A 13,235-nucleotide genomic window follows, 5' to 3' on the forward strand; every position below is an offset into this window, starting at 1 on the left:
ACCTTTCGCATGAGTGGGAGGGATATGCGTCGCGGAGTCGAGAGAGAAAAGGGCTTTGCTCCAGGCTTCAGCACAATGGTGTACTCTCCCTCCATTTTCCCTACTCCAGAAAAAAGCTTTGGAAACTCTCTTTTCACAGTCTCTATAGTATCCAGGCTTATATTATTCACACGAGCAACCAGTTGAAGTGTCATCGCGGCTTGTCCACCCAGGAGTGGCGTAAGTAGCCCATCAACAACATAAACTTCCTCTTGTGTGCTTTTGTTGCCCTTGGGTAGCTGTAAATTTTCCATTCACCTTTAATGCTGTCGGCGATTATCCCTCAGGGCCACGACTAAACGATCTCTCACTATTTCGTTGCGTAGAGCACCGTATCCGCGGTACTCAGCAAGGCAATGCAGCGCGGTGTGGAAACTGTCTACTGACTCGCCGACTTCTTGTTGCTCTGGTTGAATTTAGCCCGTTCGAATATAATGTTCCTGCGCGTCCAGCTTATCTTTCACAGTACCATAGTCTCCCGCCTCGTCTGCGTTTAAATGCAGGGAAACTACAATGTCCTCTGCCTGTTCTCCCATTGGGTAAATCAACACATTGACCTGATTTTCCTTGTCCTGAGCGTCCATTCCAGACGCGATGCAGATCTGTTGAATCGTTTTATCCATTTCGTCCACTCTTCGAAAACGAAAACGGCTCCGGAGGCTTAACTTGGTAATGAGCCATGGTTGCTCCCGCCGTTAAGATGCTAACGCTAACTCACTGACTGGCTTGTCTAACCTAACTCGGCAAATACTCCCGCAAACAATGCATCTATACTTGTGTACCAAGCAGTTGACTCTACACTACCACTTTGCTTAGCTTACTGTCTTAACTTCTGACACCATGTTCAGTTAGCAACATATATTAAAATATCAAGGAGACTCGTAGAGACGTGACTGCATGGTATGAACTCTGTTCCTTTAATGGCTTCCGCTACTCGTTGCCCAGGTTACATACAGAACGTTCCAACCCCGTGTTACAACTAATACTACACTACACTACTACCTAAACAACCTAAAAGACCAAAGGCTGTTTAGGTTGGAGATCACGTTGGTTGAGCTCCACACAGCCACACAAACGTTGTGTTTTATGTGGCTTGACTGTGGCTTGACTGATAATTAAGGTGACCATAAATACGCAGGTATAGCCCCACTTTGTATTCTGGTCTTTGGTCGCGTGTGTTTCCTGTGACTACGGCCCGCTTTATATGTTAAAATACACATATGCTTGTTGAGGGCCCCGCGGTGGCATCGTCTAACCTACCACCTGGTTACATGGGTCAGAGGCTTCTCCGTCTCTCGGACGAGTACATCAACATCAACGCTGCACTAATGGAGCCACGCACAACCACACACATAGTGGCTTTGTACTGTAACTTTCCAAAAAGCTCCCTCTCTCAGACGCGGCTAATAAAGCAAGCCTATGAACACCATCTTTCATCCATAATAAAATATATGTAGTCGTACTAGCACTTAGAGATGTAGTAGTCAGACCCCTCAGGATGCAATGAGTGGACTGTATCAGGAATGTAAATTGCCGGCTACCTCTGTCCTACACCATATCCAGTCACCATGGTAACAATGATAAAGAGACCTGATTGAGATTGCTTCAATTTATTTATTCGCAGGCTAAAGCTGTCAAAAATTGACCTTGGTGTGATTCAAATTGATGTTTCTTTTTCAACCCAGCCAGGTGGGGAACACGAAAATGTCCTGCTGCTCTCCGGGAAACATCCCTTTTACTTCTCCTAAAAGCTTTACCATCACACGCGTTGGTGTGTGTGTGTGTGTGTGTGTGTGTGTGTGTGTGTGTGTGTGTGTGTGTGTGTGTGTGTGTTGTAGCTTGTAATTTTTTTATTATTTATACTTACCATTTACTTTCAATTTATTAAGTATTAATTTCTCACTATTTAAATTAAAATGAAATTTCATAATTAATCTATGCTTGCAGGCATGATTACACTTTTGAGAGGCGTGATAATAACCTCTGTGTGTGTGTGTGTGTGTGTGTGTGTGTGTGTGTGTGTGTGTGTGTGTGTGTGTGTGTGTGTGTGTGTGTGTGTGTGTGTGTGTGTGTGTGTGTGTGTGTGTGTGTGTGTGTGTGTGGTGCCTAGTTGAACCTACTTACTGGTTAAATTAGACACATTAACATGAAGAACAGTTGGTGTAAGCCCTTTTGAATAAGGCATGTAGCTTTCCCTTCATGTGCAAGATAGGAAAGAGAGATGCTTTGGTGTTGTAGGAGTTAAGGGCACTCTTGAGATGGTTTGCAGCCAATCAAACAGCCAATCGCAGCGCTGCACTGTTCAGATGGAATATCCCAGTACAGACACAGAGTGCGAATGTTCAGCCCCAAATGGGATTGTGCTGGAAATGAGTTGAAGAAGTTACACAGTGTTTCAATTATATATTACAAAGGCTATGGATCCCTGCTTGATAGAGCGAGAGGAGTGTGTGTGTGTGTGTGTGTGTGTGTGTGTGTGCGTGTGCGTGTGTGCGTGCGGAGATGCACTTCACCTTCATAAGAAGTCTAGTTATCCCTGTATGTGTGTGTGTTTCACACTCACGTTTTGACTTTGAAGTCGTCGTGATTTTGCCAAGAGTAAAGACTGCTGTTGGAGAACTCCGGCCACCTGAGGGTAGCAGTGGGCTTTACACACGCAGGGAACCGCTTTGAACCTACTCTAAACGAACCGTTGTGAGGCAAAACGATTTGTGAAACCCTCACCGTGTCCTTGAGTCTATTCTAGTTGTTTTGCGTGTGTTTTTTTTAATTTCATACAACCATGTGTGTCTTTGTAGGCTACTCATTTGGAATAGGAGTCAACCACACCTGTCTTCTCTCTCGTTTTGTCTATCCCTCTCAAGGGCCTCCCATTCATTGGACTGGATATCGTGAGGGGCAAAGGATTGTGGGAAGGCTCGCTTACGTTGAATTTATAAGAAAAAAGAACTACATGCATCGCATTGTAGAACACGCAAAACAACAACATACCCGTGCAATTATTTGAAAATGCAATCTTACTCAATAAATAAGAAAAATATATATATTTAACTATATGCTGCTACTTAATTGCTAATTAAATACATAAATAAATAAATACAAATAAGAAATAAATAAGAGAAACACATTCATCATGTTGAACCGAACCGAAGCCCAATCCCTATGAGCTCCCCGCGCTACGGCCATCCGGAGGCACACAGAGCTTTTGGCCGTGATATTATGTATACAATTATGTACAATTATATACTATTATATATAGAGCTCCGAGAGTCGCAAACGGCAACAATCACTTTCTCCTCCATGCTGCAGTACACCCCGGACTGCACAGCGCTGAGTTTGACGGTTGAACGCTGATTGGCTGTTACGTTACACATGTCACGATTGGCTGTCATCACGCGAAATTCGTGTCAAAGTTTAAATTTGTCGCGCCACAAATCCTCGTGAACGCGCTCGCCTGTGCACGGCGAAAGTGTGGCGCGACAAATCAAAAAAATTCGCCCGATACGCGTCTATACGTTAACTTTGTATGGGATCTTGTCGTCCCGTTGCGTTTGGTGTGAACGCACTGGAGAAGTTTCAAGACAGACAGCCAAAATTGACATTGTTATTCAGAAAATAGCCGGTCCTTTTGCTTCCTATAAAAAGCATGTTTGTGACACTGGATATCGATATGGATACGTCATCTAGCCTGCATGTGGAGGGCCACATAAGGTAAGAAATTGGTTTACGTAAACTTTGCTGCTGGTTCTGTTTGCTGGTGATGATGACCTGGCCAAAGGTTACCCACGGTCCTAAGCGATTGTGATCTGATTCTGGTTGGTGCTCCAGTTAGTATGCATTGTATATATAGATTGCAGCTAGTAGCAGCAGCACACGGTGCGATTGCTATGCCAATGTGGTTATAGTTGGTTTTGTCTGATTGAGATATGTGACGACTTGGAGCCCGGTAGGCCTAACCTGACATAAATATGTTCTCGCATAACCTGTGTGATTATCCTAAACTGAAGGGGATTTTATTTGCGGACAATTTTCTTATGATGTTGTAACGAGTGAAGTCTACATTGGTCCTTCGCAAGTGTTTACTGGTTGTCAGGATTTGGCAGATGCAATTCTCCTCTGGGTGCTTGTATTTTTCTTCTTTTTTTAATGCAGCATAACTATGCTACCAGCAGCCCTTGCTCGTCTTCAAAAGGCTGATGCTCAGTACCTCGTTTCATTTCGTACCCCCTTTACAGTCTGGCATTGTTTGTCTGGTAAACTTTGTTGATGTCAAGATAAGTGTTAAATTGCCAACACTGTTCTTTGTCCTGTGTGTATTCATATTAGGCCTACATATCCCGAGCCAATACCCTGGTGTTTCCAACGCCGTTTTGCAAAACAAGCCAAAACACAAACTGTGGTTTTCAACTTTTATTGTTCGAATAGGATCTTCCAGAGATCCCGCTAATGTTGTGTTATAAAGTAAAGGGAAACAAGATATCTATTCTTCCTCCACCTCTCTCGCTTCTCTGCTTGGTGTCGCTGACGCTTATAGTTTGCCTCCCTCCCTCGCTCTGGTAAAGTCACGTACGTGAAAAAAAGAAATAACGAAGCTCCGAATACTGATTTAAGCTTCAAATACTAATTTTCCGAACCAGTATTCGAATAATTTCAACACCTGACAATACACTGTACAGCATATTGTAATGCAGCGTTGAATGGATGAATAGCTTACATAAGGGTACCCAGCACTTTTCAGACCACACTCAAGCTTATGGTTATTGTCCCCACCACTTCTAAAAACAAACTGACGCCCTTGGTTTAGGGTCATCATCTTCTTCTTGGTCCGGTTCCTCCAACATTTGACCCTGAATTAATTTAGAACTAGAGAAGAGAGAAGATAAACGATTTAGCACATGAAGTAGCATATATGAAAAGACATTTTAAGACAATCGAACTTTAGAAATTAACTGGGCATAATGTTTCACATTTTAAAGAACGAAATGAAATAAATATTAGTATAATTACATGAATCAAATTATCAATTATGGAAGCTGTAGTCATCAAATCTGATATGAGCCTAGAAAACTACATTCTATATTTACATGCATAAATTAACATATTATTCATGTAACAACACAAATACCTCAAACGAGAACTTAAGGTCCTTGGTCTAAACAACGTAATCCATGATAGATACATTTCCATAGCTTACCAACCTATTCCAAAAATATAAATAATCTCCTAAATAATCAAGCAATGGTAATTATGACTCTTCGTCACCTTACCTCCACCTCCACCTGACAAAGAAATCTGTTTTACACATGTATCACTCCCTGAACCATTGTTATTTTGTGATGTCAGATCTGTCACGTTCAGTTATTCGGTTTCTTTAGAAAACAAGAAGCATACTATGCCAATCACTTATCCTGCGTGTTTCCTTTAGAGAACTGTATCTATGCAACCTTATAAACACGTCACGCAAATGCCATGTTCTAAAATAAATATGCTAACTAAGTAAACTTGGGTAAGGTTAAATGTTTTTTTAAGCTGGATGATGGCCTGCTATTGGGTGGTTTCGAAGCAGGAGAGATTGATGCTTATAAGGCTAGCCAAGATAGCTATTACTAAGGAGATTTCAATGCCAACCTTATTTTATTTTCTTATGAAATAAAATATGCAAAAAGGGAGGACAGCGGGAGTGAAAGTGCGGGAGTATTCTGGGAGGGTTGACAGGTATGGTATGTTATGTATGTTTATGTGTATGAGTGTGTCCATACAAACCCTTCATGTTCTGCCTGTTTAATCTACGCAACACTTTTTAAGCACATCTTTTTATTGTGTTTGTCCGTCCGAACGATTTGACCAAATTGATAGGACAAGGTGACTCTGGGCCTTGCGTTCTGCACAGGCCAAAGGTCAAGCTGATGATGGATGACCACCGACCAATCGCGTGCTGCGTCCAGCAGTGTCATGAGGGCCATGCAAAGTTCACCGCCGTCGTCTTGTTCACCCTGTTTCTGTCCGAGGTCAACACGACCTGCGGTCGCCTGAGCAATTTGTCATAAGACACAAGCAAACCAGCTATTCCTAACCTCTCTGGGATAGGCTGTTTGCTCTTGAACAACCCCTCTATGTGCTTTGTTAACGAGTTTCTGCCACCTGAGAAAGGGGCAATTAAATTTTCACCTGCTTTAGCAATGTTAACATTTGTTTCCCATGCCAATAAAGCTTTTTTGAATTTAATTAAATTGATGTGAAATTGAAGAAGAACCTCATTGCATTTGAGTAACCGCTGGTTACCTGCCCCTGTTTGAAATCAATCGACAATTTCTTGTATTTTTTGTTGAACCATTTATCATTATACTGTGTAGCATTTAGTTTTGAAGTGGAATGATTGCTGCTTTTCTAATAGGTCATGATAGAGGCAATGAGCCGCAGGTTAAGGGTCACACTATTTATCAAATCTTGTCCAACGTGTGACAATTTACCTCCCCATCCTCAACGCCTAAGATTTATAACCTGGCAGGCTCATAAAACACTGTCCTATTGAGTTATTATTCGACCATGGACATCAAGTTTGACTGTCAAACAAACTGATGTGTCCGCTTTCTTTGTGCTTGTGTAAAAAGAAGAACAAAGATGTTGAATTATCTACTGCGTAGTTTCATACAGAACAGAACAGCAGTATGACGCGTCGCCCAAAGTCCTTGCTTCCCAAAGGCGCCCGCTGTTCCCTTTGCAGCCACTGGAGGGCAGTGGTGCTCCTCACTTCGCCTCCTGCACGGTGGAGCTCTGGGGGGACGCGGCCGGCCTTAAACAAGATTTGTAAAATAAAGCTATTTAGGAAGCATATTTTCCCTCCTACATAGGCTGTCCCATTTAGGTGCAAATTGCCAACACAGTGTTCTTGCGGGAACAACTCAAGCTGTATTTTGTCATTGATTACCTCTCTATCAATTGCCTCTGTCCTTTGCGGGTGTCTCCTTACCTCCCTTCCCTAGTTCAGGTTCCTTCAGATGGGAAAGTCTGATCGCTTGCCTCAAACTGGGATTTAATTGTTTCTATGGGAGGCCATCATTGTTTTGTGTTGCGTGTGCCAGTGTGTGTTCTGTGCGTCGTTATGTCTTTATATATGTGTGTGGGCGGTGCTTTGAGTCAAATAGGTTAATTCTGCGCGAGTGAATTGACAAGGGCATCCATTCGCCAGTGTAACCTCTCCGCCCTACCATAGGAAAGTGTTGAAAAGCACGCGTTCAAGTTTTCAGCACCGTCGTCCTCATCATTGTCAGGGTCGTTAGCATCCTCGTTAACGCACTCCCTGTGCCATTACATTAACTACCACAATACGATGGCTCAGAGGGCAGATCAGCTGCCATAATGGCACACACGCGCACCACAGACACACACACACGCACGCACACAAGCACAAGCACAGTGTATGTACTGATATTGTTATATTGGTTTATACACATATAGTCCATTAATATACACTTTATTTTTTTTTAAAAATTACCTTTGTGCAAATCAACAAATTATGATGTTGTTTTTAAATGTATGTAATCCCACATTGTTTTCTTATTTTCTTCACAGACACGCACATGCGCACACACATACAGAGAAACACCCTGACAACACCCTGATCGCAACACACATCTCAGAATGTCTGTCAGACATCAGCACTTGGACGACTGCCCATCACCTGAAGCTTAACCTCAATAAGACTGAGCTCCTCCTAATGCCAGGGATAGATTGCCCTCAAATGGACTTACTGGTCACTGTCGACAACATCATTGTATCTCCATCACCTACTGCCAGAAAAACCTCAGTGTGGTACTGGACAATCAGTTATGCTGCACCGCGAACATTACCGCGGTGACCCGATCCTGTAGAATTGCACTCTACAACATCTGCAGGACCCGGCCCTTCCTCACGAAGGAAGCAGCTCAGCTCCTGGTCCAAGCACTCGTCAACTCCCACCTCGAGTACTGCAACTCGCTCCTGGCTGGACTCCCTTTCTCCATGATTAAACCCTTGCAGCGTATCAAGAGATCTGCAGCATGCCTTGTGTTCAACCTACCTAAATTCTCCTATGTGACCCCCCTCTTCCGGGACCCCCACTGGCTCCCTGTAGTAGCTCGTATCGGATTCAAGAGGAGGGTACTGTCATTGGAATTGCATCTGCCCACCTCCAAGCAGTGGTCAAACCACACGGCCCAGGTCTAGTGCGCCGCTCAACTACTTCAGCTGGATGTCTGGTACCACCATCACTAAGATCAAGCAGAAGCTGATCATCGAAGTCAAAACTCTTCTCTGTTTTGGCACCGCAGTGGTGGAACAAGCTCCCTGCCGATGTCGGACCGCAGAGTCGCTCACCAGCTTCCGCAAAAGACTCAAGACTCACCTGAGAGAGTTGAGGGTTCACCTGGAGTCTGCATTGCCACCCCGTCCTACTTATTGTATGTTGTACGTCCTGGCACTTAATGTACGCACTAATTGTATGTGGCATTTAGTTATAGTACTTATCTGATACTAGCTATCATTGTTGTGTATGGGGAATGGGTTGACCTAGAGATTGCTTTGGACAAAAGCGTCTGCTAAATGCCCTAATGTAAATGTAAATCTTTTACACAAACAACAGTATGTGTACACACACACACACACACACACACATACAAACACACACACACACACACACACACACACACACACACACACACACACACACACACACACACACACACACACACACACACACACACACACACACACACACGCATCATCCCTCACACACACACACACCACAGTATGTGTACACACACATCACACAAATCATCTCTCACACATCTATGTGATGTTTCATCTCTCACACACGTCTCTCACAAATGTCTGTGAGAGATGAGATAAGAAACACACACACACGCACACAAACTTCATGTTCATGTACATGTTTGTGGAAGGGGTGATGAGGGTTTAGGTCTCAGGGACTGAAACCCCTGAAATATGCACCCCCCCTCCCCCCATGAGGTGTTGAAGGGGAGGGGAACAGGGTCCAGGTGGGGAGGAAGCTATGGCCCTCAGGGCGATGTGGAGGAGGGAGGGAAAGACAGAGCGACATGTCAAGAGACAAACACAAAAGTAGGCACACAGATTAAAAATAACCTGAAAGAGGACAGAGATTTTCACTTCAGTGAAAGGAAAAAGAGGGAGAAACGAGGAGAGTAGAGCAAGCAAACTGCAGCAGAACTCGAAAGACAGTGGAGTCATCACAAGAAAGCAAGAGCAGATGGAAGAGAAAGAAAAGAAGGAAAAGAAAAGAGACTGGCTTCCATTGCCTGTGAACAGAAGAACATTCTTTGATCCGTCTCCTCATTTAACTCCTGGGTCGGATGCCTCCTGACAGATGTATCAAAGCCCCAGTTCAGCCTTTATTGGCCCAGATAATGCCCAGTGTCTTTTTTTTTTTATTGCACACAAGATTATTATTATCATAAATAATTTTCTGTTGCTGGTAATGACCCAATCTCCTCTATGATTTCGAGGATATAGGCGAAGCAAACAGTAAAAATACAAAATGTATATTTAGTTGGCACAACTGTGTAAAACATCAACCATAGCAATGAGCTGAAATATCTAGACCCGTAGTTTTTGTCCTAAAATAGTCAGAAAAATAATTGACAGTGTGATGGAAGTCTTTAGTATTTTTTTATATATCCTGCTGGCGCAAATGAGGTGAATAAAAAGACTGTGTAAGGCATACAAATTGCTAGATGCTTGAATAAATAAGTGTCATGCCCCAAAGGTCAAAAACATTGACCTTACATGCTTGCAGAGGGATAATTGTATGAATCTACACATGTGAGAGACGTTGCTTGCATTCACCACATCATCAGTCAACAATAATAATTTGTATTGACAGCAAATAAAGCTCCATGGCTAGTTAAGTGAAGTGCCTTGCAGCTCGTTGATCTCAGGACTCCACACTTCCAAGGCCACAGTTACCATTTAAGCAAAGTCAATAAAACAATAATAAAAATAACATTTGAGAGGGAGGGGCAAAATGCACTATCAATTGCTGCGTCAACCCATTCCTGCATACGACAAAGATAGGTATATTAAGATGCTACACAATGCTAAGTACTATTTTTAAGTGCCAGGACATACAACATACAATATAACAAACTTCATGACAACACGTCTTCCTAGCATGGTGCTACCAAAACCAAACTCCACCGGCCAAGCTAGTTTTGTTTGGGTGTGCCAAACCACCCACAAGGTGGGACATTTGTACTGGCATTTTGTAACGTAACTGAAACACCAAGGTAAATGCTGCCTGCAAACGAGCAGTTTGAAGCAGTTTTGGAGAGGTGTTCTCTGTGGGAAAGAGGAACTCCCCTTGGCATGGACTTTGAGTTTTGTAGTTTAGCAGACCTTATGCATGGATACAAAGCTATATAACACACTAAAGGAAAGGTAGTTCCTAAAAAGCATAATATGACTCCTTTAAACGGGATGGCTTTGCTTTTTTGTGTGTGAGCGACTTTGTCCTGTCTCTAAGCTGTTACTTTGTAACCTTTGCAGGGGTTGACACTAACGGTTGCCCGCTTGCCCGGGGCAAGTAAAAAAAATGTTTGGGCAAGTTGAGATTTTTTCTGGTTGCCCGAACGGGCAAGTGGATTTTGGGTGGATGTTAATATAAAAGCTATTTATTCAAATGTTTTTAGAAACTGCAGAACAACCTTTTGTTCCGCAAAACCACACAAAATAGAAGTATTTGCAATTGATCAGCGCGCTGTCTTCTCTTTTCTCGGAAAGCGAGTTAACAGACACGCATCGCTTCAGTGCGAATATAGCCCCGCCTTCTGTCACTCACTCGCAGTGCGGTCTCTGGCAGTGATTCGCTAAAGGTTAGCCAACACAGCTAGCATCTCAAGTGCAGCACCTCCGCGAACGGTTTAGGTAGAAGTTAAATGGAGTAGTGATGGAGGAGTGCAGTTTGGAAGTACTTTGGATTGAGGCAAATTATCAAGGAAAGTCAAGAACACGGTTTTGTGTTTCATAACTGTGCACATGCGCACAGCAATAGCGATCTTTTTCACGAAATTGGACCCTCACAAACTACTGTATATATTACATGAAAGCTGAGCCTCCACTTATTCCAACAGTCCAAACCATATCATTCTGTGACTAAAACTCGCAAATAACAACTTAAGAAGAAACGTCCCTTTTCTTTTAACAACCAAAAATGAAGTATTACCTTTGTGATTTTGGTCCACAAAGTTGATTCTGATCGAATAAAACCACCATGAACAGATTATCCAGTATCCGGGCCAAATTTTGCAACTTAACATGGTGTTTTCAATCAATGAATAAGAGAAGGTTTCTTAGGAAATAGGTAAATTGCCTTCAATCAGAAAACATATTCTTCAGCGCAATCTAGTGGCCATATATTTATTTGAGTGTTTGGCTTGGTGCATTCGATTGCCCTGAACTTTAAATAGAGGCGTCAAGTGTCAAAATTGTAAGACATCTACCTTATTTGTGTCTCATAGTAAGACAGCGCTCCCAACTGATAACGACCAACTGATACTGATAATTATTTCCGGTGGAAATGTTATCTTCCACTTATGCTGTGTTCCGTGGCTTTATTCACTTTAACCAAGTATTATCCCCATTGAATATTTCACTTGCACAACAATCTTTCTTTTGGCCCAAAGATGACATTATCGCCCTTGCAGTTGTGGAGATATAATCTCTTTACTTTGGGTATGTTCTTTCCTGAAAAAAACGTTTCCCATGATATCGAAAATGCTATCGAATATCGATCTTTTTCCAGGAATAGTGTTGAAGTTAGAAAATCCAGTATCGTGACTGACAACCCTACTAGAAACGCGATTGTGATTATTCAGTTAGAGCTACAAGAAACTTGAAAGTTAAAAAATACATATCTTTGCTACTACCTCTGACATTTAGTTATGTACATTTGCATCAAATCATGCAGGTCTACATATAACTTGGCGATAGCTTTAATAGGTTGCAACTGTGGACTGAAATCACTTCATGGCACGATGTGACGCTCGATAAATAAGTAAACAAAGAGAAGTTTGTTATTTTTTAAACACATGTGTGGAAGCTAACATTCAGCTTCAGTCTGAGCTAGGATGATTTTTCTGAGCCCCCCCAAAACCAGGCCGGGTGCCTGGCAAAAAGAGGCCCGTTCACGATTCTGATTATAATTTGGGCAAGTGAACATTACATTCGGGCAAGTTGAACCTGACCTGTACTTGCCCGATGGGCAAGTGCTTTTGAAACCTTAGTGTCAACCCCTGCTTTGGTGATCTTACTTTACCTGTCTAACTATCACTTCCCCACTTCAGAAGAAAGAATAATCAAGACGCTTTCCCATTGGGGGAGTAGTTAAGAGATATGAACGAAAAAGAAAGTAATTGTGATGTGATTGTATGATTGTGATTAAACATGAACATCATTAGTAAATGATGACCATTAGCAACAGTTATTAGTTAACAGTTTACTAACTGTTAATTAATTGCAAACTGTTAATCAACAGTTTGCTAATGCTTATTTTAAATCATGGTCCATTTTTGTAAACTTATTGAAGAGTGTAACTTCGATATTTTGGAATTGCTCATTAATTGAGAATGGCATTGCCTGTAAGATACATTTTATTTTTAAGCATTCACACATTCTGGCAGAACACCCAAGGCGAAATGTGCTTTGTTGTGAGATATTGATTATTGAACAGATTGATAAGTGTTCTGCTCTCACAAATAGAAATGAGATTAAAATTGGATGATGAAAATATTTGAAATACACAAAATTGTGTATTCTATAATATTATGTTACCATTGATGCATTCTTGTCCTAATGTTTGTGGACCAATACAGGAGGCAGGCATCCTGTTTTTTTATCAGGCTAGCGGGGTGGTTGAGATGCACAACACTGCTTCTCCAGGCTGACTACTGCAGGAAAGTAGAATAATATGACCAATTCCATTAGAGGACAATGTGGGACATCTTCCCTGTGTATGTATGTATGTATGTATGTATGTATGTATGTATGTATGTATGTATGTATGTATGTATGTATGTATGTATGTATGTATGTATGTATGTATGTATGTATGTATGTATGTATGTATGTATGGAGAGAGAGAGAGAGAGAGAGAGAGAGAGAGAGAGAGAGAGAGAGAGAGAGAG

The sequence above is a fragment of the Gadus morhua genome, chromosome 7, assembly GCF_902167405.1.
Source record: "Gadus morhua chromosome 7, gadMor3.0, whole genome shotgun sequence".
In the NCBI taxonomy this organism is placed as follows: Eukaryota; Metazoa; Chordata; class Actinopteri; order Gadiformes; family Gadidae; genus Gadus; species Gadus morhua.